Source organism: Larus michahellis, chromosome 8 (genome assembly GCF_964199755.1).
Source record: "Larus michahellis chromosome 8, bLarMic1.1, whole genome shotgun sequence".
In the NCBI taxonomy this organism is placed as follows: domain Eukaryota; kingdom Metazoa; phylum Chordata; class Aves; order Charadriiformes; family Laridae; genus Larus; species Larus michahellis.
Genome location: NC_133903.1, coordinates 11,428,439 through 11,440,930, shown reverse-complemented (window position 1 = coordinate 11,440,930; position 12,492 = coordinate 11,428,439). Strand labels below are relative to the sequence as shown.

The 12,492-nt window shown below is 37.7% G+C and overlaps 2 protein-coding genes across 5 annotated transcripts in view; one reads left to right on the top strand and one right to left on the bottom strand.

The window, feature by feature from the left end:
• The window catches only part of SHISA9 (shisa family member 9), a 190,542-nt gene that overhangs the window by 149,113 nt on the left and 28,937 nt on the right, over window positions 1–12,492 (bottom strand). The gene's annotated exons all lie outside the window — the stretch shown is intronic.
• Window positions 5,117–12,492, top strand: part of CPPED1 (calcineurin like phosphoesterase domain containing 1) — a 105,981-nt gene continuing 98,605 nt past the window's right edge. Inside the window, exon 1 of the mRNA XM_074599546.1 lies at window positions 5,117–5,184. The gene's annotated coding sequence lies outside the window, so the exon portion shown is untranslated. The remainder of the gene's footprint in view (window positions 5,185–12,492) is intronic.

Sequence of the window (12,492 nt, the reverse complement as noted above, 5' to 3'; positions counted from 1 at the left end):
GCTGCTGCCTGCATGCCTCAAGTGCAATGCATCATTCATTACACAGAAGCAGGGGTATAGGTGCCCCTCATTTGTACACCACTTTATGCAGTGGCTTGAATGAGTTAGACTTCACTATAAAACTGTCAAAAACTCAAAAGTCAAAAATATTGAGAGAGCAAATCAAGCTATGCAAGTAAAATATGTGTAGCAAATAAATAAGACATCCATTGTCTGGGTTTTTTTCCATTTTAAAGTTCAAAATGTAAGGCACCGCTTTGTCAAAAAATTCCCTTGTTTGCCTTTGGCTTTATCATTTGTGACAGTAATAACATCCTCATCTCATTTCACGTGGCTGAGAATACCAGCTGAGTATAAATCAAAACCTCCCTGCAAGGCCTAAGTTCCAGAGAAGTTCGGCTTTGGGCCAAACCCTGAAGATGAAACTCACCTCCGTAGAGGATTATCTTTGGTCTGAGTTTACAGAGCAACTATGCTCATTGTTTAAAATATTTGCAGTAGGTGCCTAGGCAAAAAGATAACAGGCTCCAAATTTCTGGAAGTCCAAATATCAGCACTAGTGTGGTACCAGTTAGTGAGTTAAACTAGGATTATCTTGAAAGGCTTACCAGAAATACTGAACACCAGCAATTGTTCAGGACAGAAACAGTGAGATCTGTCCTGTAGCATGTAAGGTATTATAAACTCTCAGAAATGTGCTAGAGTGTTTAACAAATGGAGTTTCAGATATCCAGCTGTTTAGAATTATTTAGACAAAAAGCGATCTTTGTATCCTTGCATTACATTCCAGAATTATGGGATGCCACTGAATAGTCAACGTATTTGAATCAGAAAATTGGATGATTTGGTTTATGAAACAAAATTAATGGTCAGCTGTCATATAATTAATCAATTATTTTAGTCTACTTGAATTTGGAAATATAAACTCCTGAAAAGTAGGCCTCAGGCAATCATTTTTAATAGAAAAGCAGCAGATTTTAAACTCCAAATTTTTCCCTAATACTTTTATTACTGTGTGCTTTTGAACTTTCATGACTCGCATCATTTTCCTCATGGAAGCAATAACTAGAAAATAATGCACACCTGTTCATATGAATATTCATGTGATTATTTAAACAAGATTGTGTCCATGTTCTTTTCTCCCAGTTCTTGCCTTCTGCAAATATTCCAGTGAATAAGGTCAACATTAGGACTGTTGATAAAAAGAATTGTTTTTTAGAGGATCATTGCTTTTTCTTGCATTTTGTATTGTACTGTAAATTTACATCAGAAATTGTAATAATTTGGTCAAAGAGCAGTGGCAAGCTATATGCCACAGGTACAAGAACAGCAACACAGGCTTCATGTTTCTGAGTCCAACTAGGCAAATAATTCTTATGTTTGTTGACTATCGTCTGGTGATAGCAACTGAAATTAAATGAGGCAAGACCAACTGTACAAAACGAGGCTTTATGTGTTAAGTTGAATTGTCAGAGCAAATGCTTAGTTACTAGTAGCCATTCCGAACACACCACTATGCACAGCCTCAGGCTCCCCTTCAGGTTAAAACTGCATAAAGCTGGTTTTAGGGTTTGGTGTGTTGTTTTTTTGTTTGCCTTCCCCTCGCCTCTAGACAAGGCTGATAAGGCTTGGCAATGGGACCTGGCATCGCTAAGGAATAGGGATTTCCTGACTTGCCCAACAGGAGAGGTCTGTGTTAGCACTGACCTCATGGTATTTATTCTCAATGCCACAAAAAGAAATGCATTTTGTAGTTCAGTGATGATATATTCAGTACTACTTTACATGTCTTACTTCCTTATTTTGGATTGGGTTTGTGGTTGGTGGGCGGTTCTGCTTTTTAAGTGGAAAATGGCTGTATGATTTTTCTGTCTTTCACTATATCTAAAACTATTGGGTCCCTCTGCACACCTTACTATCAGAATAAGTATAGTTAGAGCAAGCAGTTTAGTGAGGCTGCACCATAGACTCTGCAGGATTGGTGGCAGCTGGCCCAAATTAGAGGAACCCCACACTGTACCCTGATTTACACTGCAGAGACCAATGCACAGCTCCCCTTGTCTACAATGGAGGAAGCCCAAAAAGGTGACAGGCACCTTTCCTCTTCTCTTAATCATAAACAGCAAAGATCTGGACCATATTCCTTTACAGAACCTTTTCCACCAGTGCCATGCCAGGCTTGTATTCAAAGGGCATTTCCCTTCAGATTAAGTGGTATAGGCTTTAATATTTTACTTCAAAAGAGTTTCCAGAGTATAAACATTAATGCAATCATTAATAGAAATCATAATACAATGCAAATACAATTAGTTTAAAGCCAATTTATGTTTAATGACATAGCCGTTATCAAAGCTCAATTACTCTAATTAGAATTTTATTCAGTGTTTGCTCAGCACTTTACAGGATGAGTCCCAAAGACTAACAGTAATTTAGGTCGGTTTTTTTAACTGTTTCTTATTTACACATCCTCAGAGAAGAAATGGGATATTATTTACTTGCCTTTTAATAAAGTACCTCAATAACTTTTGCACAGTAGTAGCAAAATACCTCCATTATAGCAGTCTGTGAAATTAACTGACTCGTGGTTATCTCATATATTTGGTAATATGCTGCTTCCATCCCGCTTCAGTCAGTGAGATGTTTCTTGCTACAAACAGATTTGTAGCTTTTTCCCATACTTGAAGCCACTGACTTGTAGTATTAAAGTACATAAAACTTACTAAGTAATTTATTCTATGGTAGATTTTTTTTTTTCACTGAATGCAAGTGAAACAGTAACCACTCAATTTATTGTAATAAATTTGATAATCAGCCTCACCTTGGTCCTTGGTAAAGTTATGGCTTTTACCAGGATTAGCTCAATTTCTAAACACATTAAAGACAAGAAGGTGATTGAGAGCAGGCAGTCGCGATTTAGAAAGGGAAAAATCAAGCCTGATCAACCTTATTGTGCTCTCCCAGATGAGGCTACCAGCCCTGTAGAGAAGGGGGGGACAGTGGATGTGGTATACCTTAATTTCAGCAAGACCTTTGTCCCAGTCTGCCATAGTCTACTTATCACCAAATTAATGAGATATGGATGGGATAAATAGTCAGGGTGGGTGGAAAACTAGCTGGAGTGTTAGGATCAAAGTGTTTGTAACCAGTGGTGCTAAATCCAGCTGGCAGCCAGTAACTAGTGGGGTCCCTCGCGGATTAGCAGTGGGACCAATGTTATTAACATCTTCAATAATAACCTAGAGAATGGGACGAAGTACACTCTCAGCAAGTCCATGCATGACACTGAACTGGGGGGAGCAGTGAATACACTGCAGGGCAGGGCTGCTTTTCAGAGGGACCTGGACAGGCTGGAGCATTGGGTTGAGCAGAACTTCAAGAAATTCAACAAGAGAAAGAATGAGGTCTTGCAATCTCATGCAACAGTGCAAGCTGCAAGGATGCCACTCTGCAGAAAAGTGGTTAAGAATTGCAACAGGTTTCCCAGCAAGATTACAGAATCTGTCCTTTGGGGTGTTCAAGACTCAGCTGGACATAGCCAGACATGGCCCTGAGCAACCTCATCTATTTAGACCTGTTTTGAGCATGCAGTTGAACTAGGTATCTCCTGAAGGTCCCTTCCACCCTAAATTTTTGATTCTATGACTATATGTTGCTTATTGTCTAGTGCACCTTGTATGTATGAAGACTTTGAAGGATGCAGTATTTTTAAAATTTGTACTAATTTAGGTAATTATTATGTGAAGATCTATAGGATGGCTACTGCAATGTGATTTTTTTTTTTAATTTATTTTTTTTCTGTGAGTTAGAAAACTCTTCCCACTCTGAAAAAGGACTATTTCATTGACTTCAGCTCCAGGGTATTGACACAAACATATTTTATATTCTCTAATTTCTCACTAAAATACTGATTGGTGTGTTTGTGCAACTTCTAGGAGATAAAAAGGCAGCATAACCTTAACTGTATGAGAAGTATGAGAAAAGGCTCTAGAAGCCACAGCCCTTAAAAATGGGCTCCTCATCTTAAAGACTAGGAACTATAGCAATGTAGATATCTTCCTTTAAAATAATAAGTAATGAAATCCTGAAATAACTGACTTCATAGCAAGGGTTGGTACTAAGACCCTCCATGTGTTATTATGCACCACGATACAGAAATAAAGCTAGTCTTGAAACAAGTGACCTGTAAAAAATTTCTACTACTATTCTTTCCTCTCTGGTAATATTAGATCCCTATTTGCAGTGGTTTTTAAAACTCGCTTGTGAATATTCTAAATTGATACCGAGAAACCTTTCTAATACAACCATTCTTCCCTTCCATATGATATATAAACATGATCTGTTTATATAGGTGTATCTTCAGTCCAGCCTGGGAAGGTTGGGGTTTTTTTTCCACTCACAAAAGAATAATGGATTTAAAGTTAATTACAACTGGCAGCCAAAAGTCCTGTGGGATAGTTCTGGCAGCCAGAGATTACTGAGTCATGGGGACGTTCTGGCCACACACCTGCTTTCTCAGAAATGCCATCTCCAGCCGCAGGAGTACAGCGACACAAAACACTGGGAGAGGACCTGAAACTGTGCCTGCAGAATACACATATTCCAGGAAAAATAATAAATGTGTTCAAATTAGTGTACCGTGAAAAAAGGAGCTGACTAATGGTATTACAAGCTCAGCATTACTAGAAAGCATAAAGTCAGTTATAAAGACTTTAGGAACTGAAGTCAAGCCTTCTAACTTTTTTCCTACAAGCTATTAAATCATTTACTTATTTTATGTAGCACCTGTACAAAGTTGTTAAATAACAATCAGTGGTCTCAATCTGCTCAGCTAGCTAATGTGCCTGGATTGCATATTTTGACTGGTATTATAGGCATTTTCTGTAACAAGGAGAGTAGAGTCTGTGGAAAAGGGAGAGTTGGAAAGCTGTCTTAAAATGGATTGGGTTTAGTAACAAGAACCTTAGGAACACTGCAAAAGATGATCTTGTATTCACAGGACAGGCATGTTGTGTTAAGACTTCCAGCTTGTCAGAAAAGGAATGCAGAGGTGTAGTGGCAGTGCCTAGCTGGCTGCAATGCCCATTTTTCTTCCACAGTCTGTAGTACTTAGCATGGGGAGGCTGTCTCAGCACACTCTGCAAAGCATGCTTTCTGCAGTCCTACACTGGGACAGTTTTCTTATGGGTAAGTCTGAGTCTTTAAGAGCTTTTCTATGTCAGACTGGTTCTTTTTGTTCTATCTATAAAGGCTGGAGCAAAAGAATCTTGCGCCAGCCAAAGCAAAAAATAGCATTTTTACAATCAGGGTTGAAAAATGTGGGAGACAATTTTATATAGCAACACTAAAAGATAACAGAGAGCCTATTAGCAGCAGGAAGTGAAGTGTCTTATTTTTAAATACGTATGTCGTTTCAAAGTGCCCTTCTCTTGCTTCACTCTGCAGTTTGAAAAATCTTTTATAAAGTAGCACGATTTGACTATGGATTGGTAACTTCTCTGAAATATAGCTAAGTTCATCTTTTGAAGTCTAAATAGGATTATTGTTATATAAATGTATATGTAAATATGTATGTGTGTGTGCACACATCATTGTAGTACAATACTTAGTGATTTAATATATTTTATACAGCTAATGCAAATAGTATCAAGTAACTACATATATATATTCAAGAACTTTTCCTTTTGAGACAAGCAGGCTTAATTCTTTCATACCACTAAATAAAATGTGAGGGATAATGATACCTGACTACATTTCAAGGTCATGGAATGTATTCCTACTTCCACTCTTATTGTCACTGTTGGTAGCCAAAGATCTTAATTGCAGGCAGCTTTTCTGACAGCAAATGCAGCAGGTTTGTAATTTTGTTTTTGTAAAGGGGCTGCATCTTGTAGCCTGGCTATATGCAGAACAAAGGAGGCTTTCAGCTCTCCAGGTCTTGAATTAGTCTGAATCCTGGCGTAAGTTATGAATGGCTTATTGGGCTTCATCTAATCCATCAGTCGATTGCATTTAATGTTCTGCTATTAATCTGCTCAATTAATTAAAATCAATATCTTTATGAAATATGCTATTAGAAAAGCCTTATGGAAAGAAGATTCTCTCTCACCAGTATGTTCCATGGTAATGCTATGAAAGATGGTGTAAATGTAAGTTCAAAAGTTACTAACACTGATCAAAATGCCATTAGAAAGGCTTGTCTGACAAGGAAAAAAAAAAAAGGAGAAAGGAACCTATTGTTTTTATTTAGAAAACATCGTTGTTTCCATTTTCATGGAAAGGCTGAATATCCGCTTTCCACAGTGCAGTCATTGAGATTCTGAGTTCCTTCCAGGGTTGCCTGATTGCCTGCATAGGCTGAAAGGAAAGACAAAAATAATCAAAAAGACCGTGTTTACATCTTCCGAGATAAAAGGAACCAAGGCAAACAGTTCTTTTCATCCATGGGCTCCACAGCAAGGGGATCATTTACTTATTTTCAGTGTGTTCTGTGAAAGCTTCTGATGGGCAAAGCATTGTCGCGCTGGAGCGTACAGCCCTACAGTAGTTTCTCAGGCTTGCGTTACCGTTAGTGGTGCTCTGTTGGCCATAAATGAAAGGTCATTGGCCATGAAAGAAAAATCGCTTTGTTTCCCATTCATTTTTTTATGGCTTTTGGATTGAAACCTCATTTCTATTGACCACTATTTTAATGATTGCTAATGGTTTTCAGTTAGAGAAACAGGATTATTTGGGGGTTTTATAGCACTACCTTTCCCACTACCTGCCTCACAGAGCTCCTAGGAGACTCAGTAAAACCACGGCATAGTAGACAATTTATGCATATATTGGGAACTATTTATATTGAAAGATTTCTAAGCCAATATCAGAAAATTGTGGGGGCAAAAAATATGAACAGAAGCCTTACATTTCTCTTGTTTGTTGTTGAGGAAAGAAACTATTTTATTCATGGCATAGAATTAAAACGGTTATTTAAAATCCCTGTGAGGGCAAGCAAATATCTTGTTTCATTTGGCTATGACTGTCAGTCAAGTACTCTTTGTAAAATAGTGGTTCACATTACTAGAACAATGAAGAGATTAAATTTTTATTACATATATTAGGCTGACAAAACAAGAAAATAAACATAAAATGAACTGATTAAATTAAAACCTTTGATTAGCTCTTCTAGGAAGAATTACTTGCCTAGTCTATTATGTCTGTATACATACGTGAAGAACATGGGATTAATGTACAACTACTTTATCACTATGCAACTTCTATTTGTATATTGAAATATGTGAATGGATTTGCTTTGTTTAACTCTGAGCTATTGAGAAATCAGCAAGAAAGGAAACCAGAGGTCCTTAAAAGAACTAAGAGTCCTTAAGAAAATAGCCATTAATTTAGGGGTGCCCACTTCCTGGCTCAAATCTGATTAGCAGGCTTATTTCTCTCATATTTCAAACTCAGAAGGACACTAAATTGTTGACAAGAAGCCTTGTGTCTACAGAAGAAATATGAGCTGCCTGCAGCTGAAAGTGGAGGGATGCCAACAAAAGAGCTTGTTCATACCCCCAAGCTGTAGCCGGCTGCCCTGGTGTACTTCCAGCCCCATTTTGTGAAGCCACACTGAGGACTAGGTGAGGGAACCATTCTAGCTTTAACTACATATACGGGGGTTTTTTGCTAAGTTATTTTAAAGTCGTAGCAGCCCTTCAGTCTGACTGAGAAGACAGCCATGAAGCAGCGATGCTGTTGTAATTGGTGGGAAGGAGGAGGGTGATACTCCTCAATAAAGAGGCAGGAAAAGGAAAATGGCTAGGGGTTGAAATGAGCACGCTCTGAGCCGTGTTATTGCTGAAAATGTTGTCTGGTGGCATCACAGCCACAAAGAACAGAAGGATATAACTTGCCTGAACCACAGGCTTCCTGGGCTATACCTGGGGCATGTGGGTCACCGAGGTATCAAGAAAAATGAGCCAGGCACACAAACCATGCATAATTTCAATATTTTTGCTAGGTGTCTCTGTTTTTTTTGTGTTAAGGGATGGTGTGTTGTTTCAAAGGAGCTACTGTAGATTATTGTAATCATAGGGTTGTAGAGGAGACAATGGTGTATGGCAAATATGGTAGTCATGAGACAGCTGGACCTAGGTCAGAAAACTTGGAGATTTGCCTGTCCAAAAACCAATAGGACTGCAGGATGCACAAGAGGGCAGTTTTGAGGGATTCCCCAGAGACCCATGGCACCACTCACTGCATTCTCATGGTAAGATGATGGGAACAGGGTGACTGCAAAGTCTTGTGATCCAGAGAAAAGATGGACTGACCCAGCAGCAGAAGCAGGGCATGGCAGCTGAAGGGAGTACCCACACAGCAGCAGGTGGTACCAGGGCTGCTAGTCACCCCTGAACCATCACAACATGACACTCTCTTCTTATGTAAGAAAATAATTTGCACAGCTAATGATTCTATCATGCCTTTAATAAAAGAGCAATAACAAAACCTGTGGGTGTACTATAAATGGAAGGCATACTACCCCCTCATAGTCCTCAACAAAATCTACACAAAAAGCAAAGTTCTGCTTAGCTTTGCAGGAGGAGCTGGAGGAGAAGCACTAGTGTTTCACAGTGTGAGCAGGATGGTGTTCTTAAACCCAACGTAAACATATGCTTTTTACTCCATAAGTCTTGTTTTCTACTTCCAGCTCAACTTCTCTCGTAATACGACCTACTGAATAGCTTTTTGGTATGGGCATCGCAGGTATCTACTGACCAGGGTACCTACATACTCCCATGTGAACCAGCAGCAGTTCCCCTATGAACTAATGGCCTATGGCCAGACTAAGTGCTTATTTATTGAAAAGGACTGGAGAAAAATATAAGAGCTTTGGGTGGAGACATTCAGCTTATGGATTATGTTCACCGTTGCCATATATAATATGGAATCAGACATGCCGAAATATTTTTGGTTACATTGCCTCATAAAGTTAACTTACAACAGTGTTCTGCTGAAATGTTAGTAATCCATGAAGCTTTTTTTCTTTTCCTTAAGATGTGAAGTATCAGTTACTGTGAAGCAGAGGATCTGTTAGCTAATCTTAGACTTGTATGTCTGAGGTTTATTTGACTGTTGATGTTGTAGATATGGACTTGTTATAGATTTTGTGAAAAGCCTCTTAATCATTTGAGAAATATTTGTACCTCTTCATTTTTATAATTCTTCTGATGTTTCATATTGAAAGCATTGCCATGGCCACTGTAAATAGAAACAATTAATTGACAGTAATGTCACTGATGTAGTAAACTATAGCCATAAACTTGTTCAGAAGTACGTGGTATATGACCTTAAACTTTTTTTAAATGTTCTCATTTATGTAATTATCTTGCTATATAAAGTTAGTATAAAAAAATTACTGGTTTGGAACTATTTTTAAATCCACTGATCATTCATGAAATGCAATTATTCACTTATTTTAACTCAAACAATTCATGATACACAATACATTATATTTTAAGTATATGTTAGAGAAATAGGTTATTTGTGGTATTTATTTGTGTTTCCAAAAATCAGGATTGGTATATTGTGAATGTTGAGATTTTGAGACCTGAAACATACTTTCTAATTGTGTCTGAAACAGCCAGTATAGCTGTTGCTGCGTATGTTGCTGGCTTGTCTAGTTCCCTAATGAAGTTGTGTTTAAAGATGTCAGAATTGTGGCCAGTAGGCTCTAGTATCTCTCCAAAACTAGGACAGAAATTTCTAATACATTAAGAAATAGAAGATAATGAATGCCGTTTTCTGGAAGTTCACCTTCAAAACAAAGAGCTAAAAGGATCACGTACCATATGCTACCTTGAACAGTGCTTATGGTTTACGTTTCTGAACAGTATATGATGTACAACAAAACTACTGTTCAGGTACTTAACAGGCATAGGATTAAACATATTTCATGTTAAGAAGCAAAGTAATAACAATTAGCACATTTCCTAGATGGGAGCAACCCAGACAAGGAAGTCATTCCTCAAGGGAATGGGGAGAAGAAGTAGTTGTGGCTACGTGATACCAAGGTAATAAAAGTTACTTTGCACTATGTAGCTGGTGTGTAATTTTTGGATAGTTGCCCAAAATTGGCATTGGCTGTAGTCCATTTTTTAAAAGCTTGAAGCAGCATTGTGGGATTGCAAAGTTATTTGATATTGAATTCAGACAGCAGGAAAGAAAAGAAAAATAAGGCCCAGAGAAATTGTAAATAAAAAATAAATTACACCTATCAATATCATCTCAGAAATTCGACATACAGCTTTTTCTGTGAATTCACTGCACATTCATCCTATGCCCTGAAAAAGTCAAAAGAAAAAGCCATTTCAGTGGATCCTTAAAAAGTACTTGGAGTGTACACAGTGTTTTTATGCTTTGGAGAAAAGAAAAATACATGAGTCTGACATCAGAAAATGTATTTTTAGTTTTGTCTAATACTGAGGACAAGTGATTTTGTATTTTAGCTCATCATTGTAGCTGTTTGGAATGGAAAAGGGAAGTATTAACATTGTCCTTTGAGGAGGCTTTTTGATTATTTTTGCATAGAAAGGACTACTGCTTGTGCTACTCGTTTTCCCAGGGTATTAGCAAAAAATGTAAAACAGAAAATAAACATTCATCTTCTATGTCTTTTTCTTACTATGAGAACAGGCTCTTAGGAAACTGTAAAATAGTCATATAGGTGAATTTCAGAAACACCTGACCATGCCAGGGCCCGCAAACTAAAGTACTTCAAAACCAGTTTCAACTTAAAAATAAAATCTATTATTTAAATGTTCAGTGGACCTCCAAAGCAGTCCACCAAGTGTCTTAAACCAAACAACAACAATCTTGTTCATTGGTAATGTGAAGGGAAGTTGCTAATGCTTGCATAAGACTTAGTATACGCGGTAACATTTAGGCATGTTAGATAATAACCTTTTCCACAAGTGACACTCAGCAGTGTGATACCAAAACCCTTATAAAATTTTATTTCATTAATAAACAATAGTTTATTTGGCAGAGGTGACAGGTGCTTAGAATAACTTTTATCTAGTTATGTAAAAGTAAAATTAATGACTTGGGGGGTGGGGGGGAAGCAACCCAAACCAGCAGCAGCCCTATTTATTCATTCTTTTCTAAACATTTAATTTGTTTCTGTAAGAGTCCACTTTACTTTGTTCATCTTTCATTAATCTCTATTTATCTTGGTAAATAAATGACTGGTAGAGTACCCCATATTTAAATGTCAGAGGCAAGCTAGATTGTAAATCATTTCCTATACCAAAAAAGGTCACGTGGATTTTAAAGTTTGACATAATTGAGAGTATCTGACTGAACTATTGAATAATATTATTTTTTCACACATGTATACTAATAGCTTCAAGCAACAGTGAACAATTGCCTTTATGGCTTTAATGATTTTGTGATTGACCTTCTGATAGAAGACTAACCTAAGGGCTTTGGTGTTTAAGACACATTTTTCAGTGACAAGGATAGTTGATATGTTACCACTAGGCATTTTCAGTATTTGGTCTGTATTTCATGGAGATTCACATCTGAAAAATGTTAGTTTGGTCATCTGTACTTTTAAGTGAACCTGTTGTAGAAGATTGTTCAACAAAGCAGGTGTAAACTGTTTTGTTTCTCTCTAAAAGTAGGTCTGGTAACTAACACTTCAAATGCTATATATTAATGCCATCATTTACCATAACAAAAAACTGCACCTCCCTGAAATAAAGACTTTCTAAACAAAGGTCACCTTTCTATCTGTAAATATATTAAAATGCCCAGGAAAGATACCAGACTATAGTTCTCTGTTCCTACCGGTATCAACAGAGACACTAAACAGCAAAGCAGCCTTCTCCCCTGTTCACAGTATGCACTATAGCCCTGTAGGTATGAAAGGATACCTTTAAGAGCTACAGCAATTACTTTGTAAAGTGAACTGTGCCCAGGAAGGTTGGTGAAAATATCTGTAAGAGCAGGAGAGGGAGCCTATTGCGGAAGACGACTGGCCGGGGACAGGCCTTTAGAAATCACCGCTGCTTGCATTCTGCTCTCCTCCCCTCTGAAAACCTTCCACAATACTATGCGGGTTATGACAGTGATGTGAGCATAAAGTAGATATTATATTAGTTCCCTTTATTTAGGAAGCTGGAAATTATCTGACTCAAGACAGCTGCCTTGACTGCTTGGACTTTAATAGATTCCCTGATCAGGTGGAAAGCTCTAAAGAAAATGAGATTCAGTAACTCGCAGTGGTGCAAGGAGATGTCAGTTGTGTGTTAAGGGATGTGCACAGATAATGTTTTTACAGCACCGACTGTCTCAGGCTAGATCAAAAGCTGCTAATCTTAATACACCTCTTTTCCTTGACTTCAATGAGCTTTGGATTGGGCCCTTTGAGAGCAGATATAAGCTAAAAATATTGCAGTGCCAAGACTGTGTAAAGTCAGTAGAGAAATATGATCAAATTTATCATTATAATAC